The 14,224-nt window shown below is 42.9% G+C and overlaps 1 pseudogene; it reads left to right on the top strand.

The window, feature by feature from the left end:
- The first annotated feature begins 9,987 nt into the window (after positions 1-9,987).
- On the top strand, positions 9,988-12,456 carry LOC114704867 (annotated as a pseudogene).
- The last annotated feature ends 1,768 nt before the right edge of the window (positions 12,457-14,224 follow it).

The raw sequence follows: 14,224 nt of genomic DNA, 5'->3' as shown, positions 1-14,224 counted from the left end.
TGATAATTTCTCCAAAATGCTGCCTCTTCACTACAACTGTATCATAGACTCTGACTCTGTCGCGTGGTGCCAAGTCTCAACTTCTCTCCATTACCCATTCAACCCTTGAGGCTTCTACTGCAATTTCACCTTCACCCATGGCCTCTCCAAGACTCTCATACTGCCACGACTCAGCTGGTCTCCATGAGCCCTTCGTGCCTTCAGAACCAGTACCACACGAGGGACTCTTACACATTACCAAGTTCAGCTGCCAGCAGGAGATACAGCATTGGTCTCCCCTGGAGCACAGATTCTGTGCACTGAGAAAACATTTCCCAGGAAATTTCACATCAGCGATGCTGGTTGGTCTCTTAGTCACTGCTAATATCTCAGCTTCAGCCAATCAGCATCAATTATTACAACAAAGCAAGGGTTTTACTTCAGTAGTTCTGCTCTTTTCTTAGTTACAACTGATTCTTCAGTCCCAGTTTAATCAGAACCAGAACCACAGGATCTTAATACAAAATAGTATATGAATGACCCTGATAAAGTATTACTTCCCTTCGAAACTTCATAAACCAGGTCTTCACCATTTGCACTTCTCCCAGCATTATTTTTAGAATAGCTCATGAAGCTCTGAACATTCAATGGCGTTTCTAGCCCAAAGTTCCCAAACCTTTCACAATCCTTCTCAAATCAACATGGCCAAGACTGTCACATCACTACCCCATGGACCTGGTACATTTCAGTCTTAGCCACAGTGCATTGAGGGAAACCAGGACAGGAACCAGAAGGCAGCAGGAACTGAGGCAGAAGTCATGAAGGAATGCTATTTACTGGCTTGTTTCTCTTGGTTTTTCAGTTTACTTTCTTACACACCCCATGACCATCTAGCCAAAGATAGCACTGCCCATGGTGAATTAGGCCATTCTACATCAATCACCAGGCAAGAAAAGGTCCCACAGACTTGCCTGTAGGCCAAGCTGAGGAAGCAGTTTCTTAGTTGAGGCTTCCTCTTCTCAGATGACTCTAGCTTGTGTCAAGTTGACAAAAACCTAGTCAGTGCAACCCCTCTCCCATCCATACTGGAATGCTGACTGGCTTGGTATTATGTAGGACTTGTGAAGGTAATGGCAGCTGTTTTCAGTCCATGAGAACAAAGGCCATGTTATATCCAGAAAAGAGCATTTCATAGTACTTCTCCACATCCCCCAGGACTTAAATTCTTTACAGCCCCTCTTCTTCAATGCTTCTTGAGCCTTGGGTGGTTTAATATAAATGCCCCATCTATGGATAAACACTCAATCAGTTATTCTCAGCACTTTAATCAGTTATGAATCTCTGCATTGACTGTTGCCTATTTCAAAAAAAAGGGCTTCTCTCATCATGATTGAGAGCAGAATTAACTCATGGTTATAAACATTAACTTTTAGAAAGCAGTTTGAGAACATGTCCATTTAGCAAAGCAGTAGTAATAGGCTACCACACAGGGCCTAAAACATTCTAAGCTATGGGCTTTGGACCAGGTTTACAGTGCCAGGTATGAATTTCCCCCTGTAGATCAGGTCTCATGTCTAATCAGCAAGCAGCTGATTACTCCCTTCACAGTCATGCACATGTTGCCCGGAAAGTCAATATTATAGCATGTGGAGTCCACTACTGGGTAAATCCACTGGTAATTTTTCTTCCCCGGGGGCTTATATAGTTCCTTTTGGCACTATGAAAATTACGTTTTACTAGTATTTGTTGAAGATCATTCCATATTGTTTACCTCAAACAGTAGTATGCATTTTTCTTTTAATTTCTCTTGCTTTGATAACAGGGAAATGCCAACTTTGTAATTGAGTTTGGAAGTATGCATATCTCTTCATTTCTTGGAGAGAATTTGTGGATGGGTTAATATTAATTATTTAAATATTTGGGTTAATTTAGGCATGAAACCATCATGTCCTAGGCTTTTATTTGTTGGGATGTTTTTAATTATTGAATTATTGTATTTTATTATTTGTCTGTTCTGTCTTTCTATTTATTAATAATCTGACCTTGAGATGTTGTGTTTCTATTTCTTAAAAGTTACAGATCCCCCTCCTCCCTCCTCTCACCCCCCAGCCCTCTTTCCCAATCCACTCCGCATCCCCACATCCCCCAAATCGAGGTCTCCCATGGGGAGTCAGCAGAGTCCGGCACACTGGGCCTAAGCAGGTCCAAGCCCCTTCCCACTGCACCAAGGCTGTGCAAGGTGTCACACCACAGGCACCGGGTTCCAGAAGCCTACCCATAGACCAGGGAGAGATCCCAATCACCCTGCCTGGGTGCCCCACAAACAGTTCGAGCCAAACAACCATCTTCCATATCCAGAGGGTCTAGTCCAGTCCCATGGGGGCTCCACAGCCACCAGTCCACAGTTCATGGGCTTCCACTAGTATGGCCAGTCATCTCGACGTCCCTCACCTGCAGTATCTCTCTTCTCTCTCATCAGTTGGATTCCCAGAACTCAGCCTGGTGCCTGGCCGTGGATCTCTCTATCTGCCTCCATCAGTCACTGGACAAAGGCTCTATGATGACAGCTAGGTTATTTGCTAGACCGGTCACCAGAGTAGACCAGTCCAGGCACCCTCTGGACCACTGCCAGCAGACCAAAGTGGGGTCATCCTTGTGGATTCCTGAGAGCCTCCCCAGCACCCTGCCTCTTCCTATTCCCATGATGTCCTCATCTATCATGGTATCTTCCTCCCTGCCCTCCCATTCTGTCCCTGTTCCAGTTTGACCCTCCAATTTCCCTATGTTCTCATCCCCCACTCCTCACCCTCTGCCACCCCCCACACCCAGTCCACTCATGTAGATCTCATCTATTTCTCCTTCACAGGGCCATCCATGTGTCCCTCGTAGGGTCTTTCCCTGTTAGCTAGCCTCGCTGGAGTTGTGGGTTGCAGTCTGGCCATCCCTTCCCTCACATTTAGTATCCACTTATGAGTGAGTACATACTATGTTTGTCCTTCTGAGTTGGTAAATAATTTGTACCAACAAATAATTTGTACATAATACAAATTGGTTTCAAACTCATCCTGTAGCCCAGGTTAGCCTCAAACTAACTATCCTCCTGCCTCGGCCTCCCTAGTTCTGAGATTACAAATATGTCCTACCATACCCAGTCCTTTTTTATATTAATTATTTGATAGTCTTTGAATGTAAATTTACATTGTTTTATTTGAAACCTGTAGGTGGAAGTTTCTCTCCCACCTGCCTGTTCCTAAATACCCGACAGCCACTTCTTAAATAATTGACCCCAAAGCTTAATATTACTTATAACCGCTTAGCCATTATCTCAGACTTATTACTAACTAGCTCTTACACCTAAATTAACCCATAATTCTTATCTATGTTTAGCCACAAGGCTTGGTACCTTTTCTCAGTGCTTCCTCTGTGTCTGGCTGGCAACTCCTGACTCTGCCTTTCCTCTTCCCAGCCTTCTCCTAGTCTGGTCGCCCTGCCTATACTTCCTGCCTGGCTACTGGCCAATCAGCATTTTATTAAACACAAGAGCATTATCTCACAGCGGAAACCTATTTCTTTTTTCTTTTTTTTTCAAGACAGAGTTTCTCTGTGTAGCCATGGCTGTCCTGGATCTCGCTCTGTAGACTAGGCTGGCTTGGAACTCACAGAGATCTGCCTACCTCTGCCTCCCAAGTGCTGGGATTAAAGGTATGTGCCACCACTGCCTGACCTATTTATTTATTAATACATGATTATCGCTATAAATTTCCCTCTCAAAACTTCTTTATAAATCTGTCTGTGTTTGTGTGTGTACATGCCACAGTATGTATATGGAGGTCAGAAAACAACTTGTGGGAGTTGGTTCTCTCCTTCCACTACGTGGATCCTGGGGATCAAACTTAGGTCATCAGGCTTGGTGATGGGCACCTTTACCCACCTAGCCATCTTCATAGCCCCTCTGTTTTAATTTATACCAAGACTAAAAAAAATCCCTTTGACTCACTGGTTGTTCAAGATTATATAATGTTTGCTTTTATGAATTTGCAAGATTTCCAGTTTCTTTTCTGTTACTGATTTATTTGAGATCATTGTAGTCAAAAAGGTACTTGATATTCCAATTTTCTTGAAGTTGGTAAGATTTGTATTGTGATCTAATATATAGTTTTCCTGGTGAATTTTTTGTGTATCCTTGATGAGAATGTATTTTCTGTTGCTGATGAATGGAATGGTATTTGTAATTATTTTAAGACTACGTGTATGTATAGAGGGTATGTGCATATGACTGCAGGTGCTCATGGAGACAAGAAACATTGGCTTCCCTTGGAGCTGGAGTTACAGGCAGCTGTAAGCCACTTGATATGGGTGCGAGTATTCAAATTTGGGTTTTCTGTAAGGGTGGTGTGTGCTGTTAATCACTGAGCCGTCTCTACAGATCCTGTAATATTTTTTGTTTGACTATTTGGTTCCTTCTATCTATAGTGTTGTTAGATTTGCTGGTTCCTTATTGATTTTCTGCCTGGGTGATCTATCTCTTTACTTTTGGAAGTAGGGTGCTAAAGTCCCTTACAACTAATGCATTGTCATTTATTTTTCCTTTTAATTATGCTAATTTCAAGATTTATTTTATTATTTCATTTTTTAGTTGTCAGCTGGGGATTTCTTTTCTTTTTGATTACATGTATATGCATGTTGCTGTGTGTGTAGTGTATGCACGTGTGCATGCAGGTGCCTGTGGAGGCCAGAAGAGGGCATAGGAGCCCCTGGAGCTGGAGTTACTGATATAGGTCCTCACCCAGAATAGTATGATTTATTCCATCCACCGTGAAGCACAGCAGAAGTCTAAGTGTTAACCCTAGTCAACATCACTTACTTGTCTTATTATAGAAATATGAGTGTAAATAAAGTATAAGCTTAACAGATATTTTGAAAGCAGAATGCTACAGGGATTTGTTATCTCATTTGAACATGTGAAATTCTATATTCAGTCAAAGTAACTTTCAGTAAAATAGTAGAAGTGAAGACATCCTCAAATGAAGAGGAGAGCAGCAATTTTCCATGGAGAAACCTAACTTGAAATAACGTAGAAATTTCTCTAACTAAAAAGGAAATGACACTTTTAAAAGAGGTATAATGCTTGCCTATGTGGCACAAGTCCCTAGGTTCCATCCCCAGGGACCATAAGTAAAAAAAAAAAAACAGGATGTCTTCATTCAAATGAGACCCATATCAGTATTTTTTTAATGCTTCTTCAAGTGATTTCAACATATAGTTAAGACTCAAAAGTTGCCCATTCACAGTTGGACACTTAATGCCTGGCTTGGCACTTTATGTGTAGTTTGTTCTAAGTCAGTATTTGTTTAAAGAAACTAACCTAAGTATAATTGACATTATAATGATGAGTTTTTAATAACTCTATAGCACTTAAATTGTGCCCTAACTTATGGAAGAGACTTAATTCCACAGTCCAATTCTATAAACTCCTGCTGAGACCAATTATACAGGGGTATTGAACTTATTTAATTTAATAAGACATAATGTCTGGTATTGAGTATCCCATGGTTTACTGAGGAAGACAGGCCTATGATGAGATTTTTAAATTTTAGTGTAGTTGGCAGAAGCCACAGAATTTTGTGTAAAATATCCAGAGAAGGTGATTAATTTTTGTCTGGGTAGTAAAGCACAGGAGATGTTAACATAGTCTCTTGGGACATTTTTAGTAAGGAGTCATGGAGTTTCAGATATGAGGAAACTGTTGGCCTTTCCTAAATAGGAGAGATTGTCACTGGTCACCTTCTAGGAGTGGTACAGCCCTGATTGACAGAGACCTAGTATTTGAAACTTGATGGGTTCACCTAGATCATTTTTCTGTTGTTGTGCTCCTGACAAATACTCCATGATGTCATTGGGTGTGGATTATTGTCATTTCACACAGGAAGAATGCTAGGCTCAGGGACGTTAAGTGATTTGCTTTTCAGTGTTACATAGCCAGGCAACAGGAATGTGGGGACTGATTTCCTCCATTTGCTACACTGTGGGGGCATGAAAAGCAAGTTCGGGCCAGCTTACCGAGGGCCTTCCATTCAATGCAGAGGCGTTTCGACATTCTTGACAGGCTATGGGAAGCCATGGAAAGATTTTCAACAGTGGGAGTGACTGTGCCTGTTGACTGGTCTTTGCCACTTGAGCACTCACTGTTTGGCACTTAAAAAGCAAGCTGACAAGTTAGTTTTACACCCCTATCAGCAAGTCAGAACCTGGTAGTTTGTGGTCAAACTGTTTATGTACTTTCTTTTAACAGTTTTTCTCTCAGCTGCTCTCTGCTTTATTTAACGGCATTCCAGTCATTTCCATCTGTCCTCTATTAGTGGCCAACCTTAAAGGAGCCCTGGCGTGTCCCTCCATCCTATCCTGCCTTAATGAGAAAACTGGGTTCTCTAATTCTGAAATCAGACCCAGCCAAACAAGCAAAGACACAATCGCTTTGGACATGGAACACTGAAATGGTGATTAATCTTCCTGAACATTCTTGTCAAACGCTTACTTCACCTCACACTTTCTTCATTTCTCAAAAAACATCTGGCAAGCAGCTCCCCCTTCTCCTTTCTACATGTTGCCTAATTTCTTCCCTCCTCTTTTCTTGTCTTCTAATTTTGCTACTTGGGGAAGAGAATTCTAAAAGCAAGATGAGGCTGTCATGGAGCCAGGTGCTTGGTGTTGTCTCCCAGATCCCTAGTACAGCATTGTGAGGGAGGATAGAATAGACATCATTCCCATTTTACGACAGGACAGGAAGTATATATCACAAACTAACTGAAAGTTTATGAAAGGACAAAATGGGACAAAGATCTGGGGCTCCCAATGCCTGGGCAGCACTCTGGTCTACATGCTATAATTTTTAACGATGAAGAATTGGTAAGGGTTGTGGATCCTAGTAAATTGCAAAGCCAGAGACTGTCTTGATTCCTTTTGGTATGGAAAGAATCAAGACATGGATGGTTGTATGCTGTGAGACTTCTTAGAATTCCGCTTTCTTTTATTTTGTTTGTTTTGGTCTTGGTTTTAGTCTTTTCATTTTCAAATAATTTTAGACTCATAAGAAGTTGAAAAAATTGGACAGAGAGTTCCCATGTATCCTTTACCCAACCTCCCTCAATGATAACATTTTACATAACCAGGCTAAAATTTCAACACCAAGAACTCATGTTAGTACAAAACAATGAACTAGTGATACACTTTCATTATACTCTGAGCATCTCTAGCACATTTTATGTTGTGGATATTGGGAGACAGGACTTTTAGGGGAATAATTAAGGTTAAGTGAGGTCATAATCGGGAAATTCTAGTCCTATGAACTGATGTCATGATAAGGAGAGGAGGAGAGGGGCTGGAGAGATGGCTCAGCAGTTAAGAGCACTTCCAGAGGAGCTGGGTTTGATTCCCAGCATCCACATGGCAGCTCACAGCTGTGTGGATATTATCAGGGGGCCTGCTGCCCTCTTATGACCTCGAAGGGCACCGCATACACAGGCTGAACAGGCATACATAGAGACAAAACATCCTCACACATGAAATAAAATTACACAAGGAGGAAACGTCACTGAAGTCCTTCCCCAAGTGCAAAGACAAGGTTCATGTGAGGACATGCAGAACAGGCAGCCTTCTACAAGCCAGAGAGGGAAGCCTAATCAGAAACCAACTATGATACGTTGATAATGACTTACTACTGCTTGCAGAACTATGGGGAAAGAAAAGTGTTTTTCAAACCACTTGATCTTGTACCTTGTTATGTCAGCTCAAGCAGACAGACGCAATCATGTTCCATTTTTACCAGCTTTTATGTTCAGGGAGTTCATTTCATTTTTTGGCATGTAGTACTATCTTAGTTTTCTGGGGCTGCCGTAAGTGCCACAGTCTTGGTGACTTTAAGAACAGAAATGTATTTTTCACAGTTTTGGAAGTTAGAATTCCACATCAAGGTGTCAACAGAATTCATTTCAATGAGTTCTTTCTCTTTGGCTTGTACAAGCCTTTTTGTCAGCTCTGTACATGGTCATTACTCTGTGCATGCATGCACGCATCTGGTAACTTTCAGTCTCCACCTCTCTCTCTCTCTGTCTCTCTCTCTCTTTCTCTCTCTCTCTCTCAAAATTATGCTCATTTATTTTAAAAAATATCCTTTGCTGGGCATAGTGGTGCACACGGTTAATCCCAGCACTCAGGAGGCAGAGGCAGATGGATCTCTGAGTTCAAAGCCAGCCTGGGCTACAGAACAAAATCTAGGACAGCCAGGGCTATACAGAGAAACCCTGTCTCAAAACACAAAGTCTATTTTTATAATGATACCCAATCAGATTGGATTAAGATCTGTCCTACTGGCCTCATTTCAACCTATCTCCTCTTTAAAGGCCCTGTCTCCACAAACAGTCATATTTGGGGGGTCCCAAGGCTCCAACATAGTGTACAATTTGTAACAAATGCCATGGTATTTTACTGTATAGAGTTGTTAACCACAATTGCGATTAGAAGAACACTTGTGTGAACACAAACTCCCTTATGCTTCTACTATATACTTAAACATCCCTCTAGCCACCACCCCTGGCACTACCTATTTATTTTTCATCACCAAAATTTATTTTTGTGTGTTTCAATAAAAGTTTATTTACATCCAGGTCCATCTATGAGCTGTGTCTTCATAATTTCTGTGTGAGTCTGGCCCAGGTCTTTCTCCTTACACTCAGGCCTAGCTGGAAGTTGCATCCATGTGATGTCTTAGCGAGGCTGCCTGGTTTCTTGTCCTGGACCACATTTCTGTGCCCAGAACCAGTTGGTAGCCACATCAGGGGACTTTCTTGACTCTCACCTAAGTGTTTACACAACCCTCCAAGACCACCATGACATATCAGCTACCACTGGATTGGAATAACACCAGTCTCTCCAATCACTAGTCAACACTGAGCATTTGAAGGTCTGACCTGCTTACTCTTCCTGCATGAGCTGAGATTCACACAAGTTACGGTAAAATCAAAAATGGAACCAAGCTTCCATTCAACACAGACCACCTAGAATGTCATATCAGATACATAACCAACAAAGTAAATCTACTACCCAGGTCACATCACAAAAACATAAACAACACGTAAGACCAAGACAGTATGCCCCACCCCCTCAAGACCATGGGTCCTATAGAAATTCTATGGTTTCTAATGGTAATTACCTTGATGAACCCCAGGACACAGAATTTTAAAGAACAATTATAAAGACATTTGTGCTAATAAATATTTTTTGTCAACTTGACACAAGTTAGAATTATGAGGACAGAGTAATTGCATCAATTAGATTGGCCAGTGAGCAAGTCTGTGCAGGCGTTTTCTTGATTAATGATTGATGTGGGAGGGTCCCTGCTCACTGTGGGCAGTGCCATCTTTAGGCAAGCTTTCCTGGGTGCTGTAAGAAAGCAGGTAGAGCAAGCCACGGGTAGCACATCTGCAAGCAGCATTCCTCCATGGCCTTTGTTTCAGTTCCTGCCTCCAGGATCCTGCCTTCTTTCTGTTCCTGCTCTGACCTCCCTCAATGATAGACTGTAACTGTGAGGTAAAATAAATCCTTTCCACCCCAGGTTGCTTTTGGATATGGTGTTTATCACAGCAGCAGGAAACTGGGAGAGAAATCGGTACTAGAGAATGCACTATTGCTATGACAGACCTGACCACATTGTCTTTGGGAGGATTGTGGAAGGGTTTTACAACTTGGGCTAGAAAAGCCACTGAGTATCTGGAGCTCAGTAGGCTATTTCCTGAAAGATTGGAAGATAGAAATGTTGAGAAAGGTGCAGATGATGGAGGCCTCACTTGAGAAGTTTCAGAGGGAAGCAAAGACTCTATCAGGACCATTTGTGTGGTATTTTGAGTTAACAATATGTGCTTTCTAGTCATCTGGAGGTGAGAATTGGCTTTGATTAAGAAGAGATGAGTGTCTCTTTCCCTTGGGTATGCCACCAAAAATCACATTGTCATCATGGGCCATCACCCTGCCTGGTGATATGGGTATTGTAAGAACAAGCCATAACCAAAGTCTTGCTTTTGCTGAGGTGTCCCTGATGCTGATCCAAATTTTTGACTTGGGGCAGAAGAAGGCAAACATTGATGAATTCCCACTTTGTGTTCACATGGTGTCAAATAATTATGAGCAACTCTCCTCCAAAGCCCTGGATGGCCACTTGTACTTGTGCCAACAAATACATGGTAAAGAGCTGTGGCAAGGATGGCTTTCATATCCAAGTAAGGCTCCACCCTTCCCATGTCATCTGATCAACAAGATGTCCTGTGCATGGGACAAAAGACTGAAGTGCCCATTTAATGTATCAAAGTGGACCTGGCCACAAGGTTCTCTCAGCATCCATCAGTTCCTACTTGTTACAGGGTATGGCTGGCATACCCCACCTTCTACCCCTGAACTCTCTAGCCCAGGGACTGCCCTTCCACCAGAGGCTCTTCCCTATATAATATATCCATTTTGGCTACCTACCTTTTTTAAATCCTCTGCCAGTCTCTTGGCCCAGGCCACTGCTCTTGGTTGGAAGCTCCTCTCTTGCTCTCCCTCGCTCTCTCTCCTCACGTGACCAGCTCAATCTGTCCATGTTCACTCTGAGCACTCCCAGATGTCTTTGCCTCTGACTATGTCTCTCCATTTTAATCTACAATAGACTTTCTCCTCCACCATACCTAGGACTAGTCATGTCCTTTCTTTTTATTTCATTGTTTTTTTTTTTTTCATTCATTTGGTGCTGAAACACAGGAGTGGAATAAATGCATTCCCTGGTGAAACTCAGCCTCTCTGAGCCAAGCTGTTGACCTGATTCTCCCAAGGTATGTACCGATCATTTGTTTCTGCTGGCTTTTGCCACACGCCAAATTGGATTCCAGAGTCCACCTCTGTAGCCACTTCTTCCCTCCACTTTATCTAACCATCTATCTCTCCCCACCTACCCAGTAGGTGTCCTCTCTCTGGATCCTGGAGCCTGCTACCCACTTTGGGGCACCTACCACATGGGCATCTCTGTGTTATGCCTTTTGGGGCGACACCATGTGGGCAGTTCTACTTACTAAGACACTTGCTCCTCTCCCTCTCTTGGAACCTTCCTTTATCTAAAAGCCTCTCCCAGTGCACCTCTCCAGCTGTTGTCTCCTCTACCTGCTCTAACCACTTTTCTCTTCCCTTCTGCTGGGTAAGTGCCACCACAGGGCTCCTTGTTTTGTCTACTTTTACTACAAAAGCCACACCTCTGGGCCCCTATCACCTGTGGTTTGGACGTTTCCCTCTGACAAGTCTCTCAGTCCACTTGGGAACACCCTGGATTGAAATTCTTGTTACCACAATACTTTACCCCCTCTGCTCCCTCATGGCTCCTCAGCTCCTTCCTCCATCTTCCTCACCTCTCCCTAGGAGCTGCCTACTAAGCTACACAGCTTCTCTACACATTTCTGGGTCTGTGACCCTTTTCTTGTCCCCTTACCCTTGGAGCTACCTGCTCTCTCTCTCCTTTGGGCCTGTAAATTGCTAGTTTCCTTGCCTCTCCCTAGGAACTGCCTGCTAAGTCCTGCAGCTTCCTTAAGTCCTTCTGGGCCTCTGTGACCTTGTCCTTCCTGTCTCTCAGCTCCCTCCTGGAAGTCCTGCACCATCTCTATGTTCTTGTGGCTTCTCTGGTATTGGAACTCTCCCTCAGGTTCTCTGTCTCTTAGCTACCTCTTGGAGCTCAGTGGAACATCTCTATGGCAGAGTTAGTTTCTTGACCCTTCCTTCTTTTCTCCTTGGACTAAATTCCTTTCTCAGACTCAGAGATTTTCCTAAAGCTTCACTGTCAACTGAAAATGGCTTGGCTTCAGTATAGGTCCATGGCCAAAGACGGCACGCTTGAGTTCCAAATTCTCACAGATTGTAACAACTTCTGCCACGGCACAAGCAAATGATCCCAAAGTCTCTTTCTACTCCACCATACCTAGGAGCAGTCGTGTCCTTCCTTTTTATTTTTTTTCTTTTCAAGACAGGGTTTCTTTGTGTAACAGCTATGGCTGTCCTGGAACTCACTTTGTAGACTGGGTTGGCTTAGAACTCACTGAGATCCTCCTCCCTCGGCCTCCAGAATGCTGGGATTAAAGGCATGTGCCACCACCACTTTGCCCCTTTTCTTTCTTTTTCTCATTCAATAATGTCCATTCACATCATGCTGCAGAATAAGAAGCATGTGATTGAAGCTCTGTGTAGAGCCAAGTTCAAGTTCCCTGTCCTCCCGAGGAGCCACATCTTAAAGAAGTGGGGCTTTACCAAGCTAGTGCAGATGGATTTGAAGACATGGTTACTGAGAAGCAGCTCTTTCATCATGGCTGTGGGGTCAAATATATCCCTAAACTCGGTACTTTGGACAAGTGGCAAGACCTGAGGGCTTCCACAGAGCTCTCCTATACCCTACCAAATCATGCTCAGTAATAAATCTCACATCCAGTTTGAAAAAAAAAAGAAGAGATGAGCATGATTGAGACAAACATTTTCTGTGAAATATTTCCTCAGGGTCAGCACACAGAAGCTGTGGTCCAGAAGGTACCAAGGCTTCATCTCATGCTGGAAGCCCAACTTTGGTAATGTGTAAGAGTCTCCCAGGGTTACTAGTTTTGGTAGCATGAAAGCTGCAGGATTGAAGCAGTCATGGAAAGAAACCGAGGCTTGGCACTGTGAGAGGTCAAGAGAGGCCATTGGTGAAGGTGCAGCCTCAGTTGCAGTAGAAGCCCCAGGAATGAAAGGGTCTCAGACAGAGGCTGAGGCTTGGCACCATGTGCCAGAGTTGGAGTCCCTGAAGAGAAGCTGGGAAATGCCATTGATAAAGGTGCAGCCTCAGTTGTGGAGATCCCAGCAGACTGTAGATCCCAGGATGGTGGGATGGCCACTGAAGAGAGTGGGAGGTGTGAACCAGAACCCGCCTGAGCCTACGAGACAAGCTGCATATGCTTCAGATGACAGAGCAAGAGAAGTCTACCCGAGTCCTTTGGAGCCTAGAAGATTGTGAGTCCAGACATTGGAAACTGAGTTATTTGCATAGTTAGACTTTGGTTTTGCTTAGATTTTATTGTGCCTGTGCCATGGTTCTTCACTCTTGAAGTAAAGAAGTATTTAACTTGTCTCTTGACTTCACAGTCATCCACAGATGTGAGACATAGGCTATAGTTTTTAATTGTGTAGTTTAATGAATTCAAGGGTATTATTACCATGCAGATCAAGAACTTGCATATTTCCTCTTTGTCTGCCCCAGTGCTCCCATACAGGAGGAGTCAAAGTATCTTCCTTTTGCATAGTAGCATTCTACACAGTATGAGGAGCTCATGAGCTGGGCATGCCTTCAGTCAATATTGACTCTTTTGTAGAAGATCCTAAGGGCATCTCCATGACACATGAAGTTTGAGGCACCAGTCATTAGGGTAGTTGGTGACCTCATCCACGAGAAAGGAAAACCAGCTGTTGGAAGCACACTGCTAGTGTTGTAATCCTGGAACCACCACACAGGAGCTTGGGGTTCTTAACACCATCCTGGTGCAGATCTGTATAGGCCCTGTGCTTGCTGCATCAAGACTTTGGATATTTTAAAGAGACTTTGAACTTTTAAAGTGTTAAAAATTTAAAAAACTGGGAGGCTTTTAAGAAGTTGGACGTTGTTTAATATTGTGATATTAAGTATTAATATGACATTTGGGGGACAAACAGGAAAGTTGTGTATTTGTGTGTAAAGTTGACAAAGGATCCATTATCTTAGCTACTGTTTTTAGTCAATTTAACAAAAATTACAGTCATCTAGAAGGAGGGAACTTAATTCAGGAATTGCATCAATCCAACTGGCCTATAGACAAGTCTATGGGGGCATTTTCTTAATTAATGGTTAATGTGGGAGGATCCATCCTCTAAACAAGCCACAGAGAACAAGTCAGTAAGCAGCATTCCTCCATGGTCTCTGCTTCAGTTCCTGCCTCCAGGTTCCTGATTTGAGTTCATTTCCTGATTTCTCTCAGTGATGGACTATAATTTGGGAGATGAAATAAACCCTTTCTGTCCCAAGTTGCTTTTGGTCATGGTGTTTATCACAGCAACAGTAATAAAATTAGGATAATGATAAAAACATTTTGAGGAGTTTAAAGAGGACATGAACAAATGCCTGAATGCACTTTAAAAGGACAGGAATAAACTCCTGATGGAAGTTGGAGAACACAAA

This window comes from Peromyscus leucopus, chromosome X, assembly GCF_004664715.2.
Source record: "Peromyscus leucopus breed LL Stock chromosome X, UCI_PerLeu_2.1, whole genome shotgun sequence".
In the NCBI taxonomy this organism is placed as follows: domain Eukaryota; kingdom Metazoa; phylum Chordata; class Mammalia; order Rodentia; family Cricetidae; genus Peromyscus; species Peromyscus leucopus.
The sequence above is the reverse complement of the archived record's forward strand: the minus strand, read 5'-3'. Positions and strand labels throughout refer to the sequence as shown.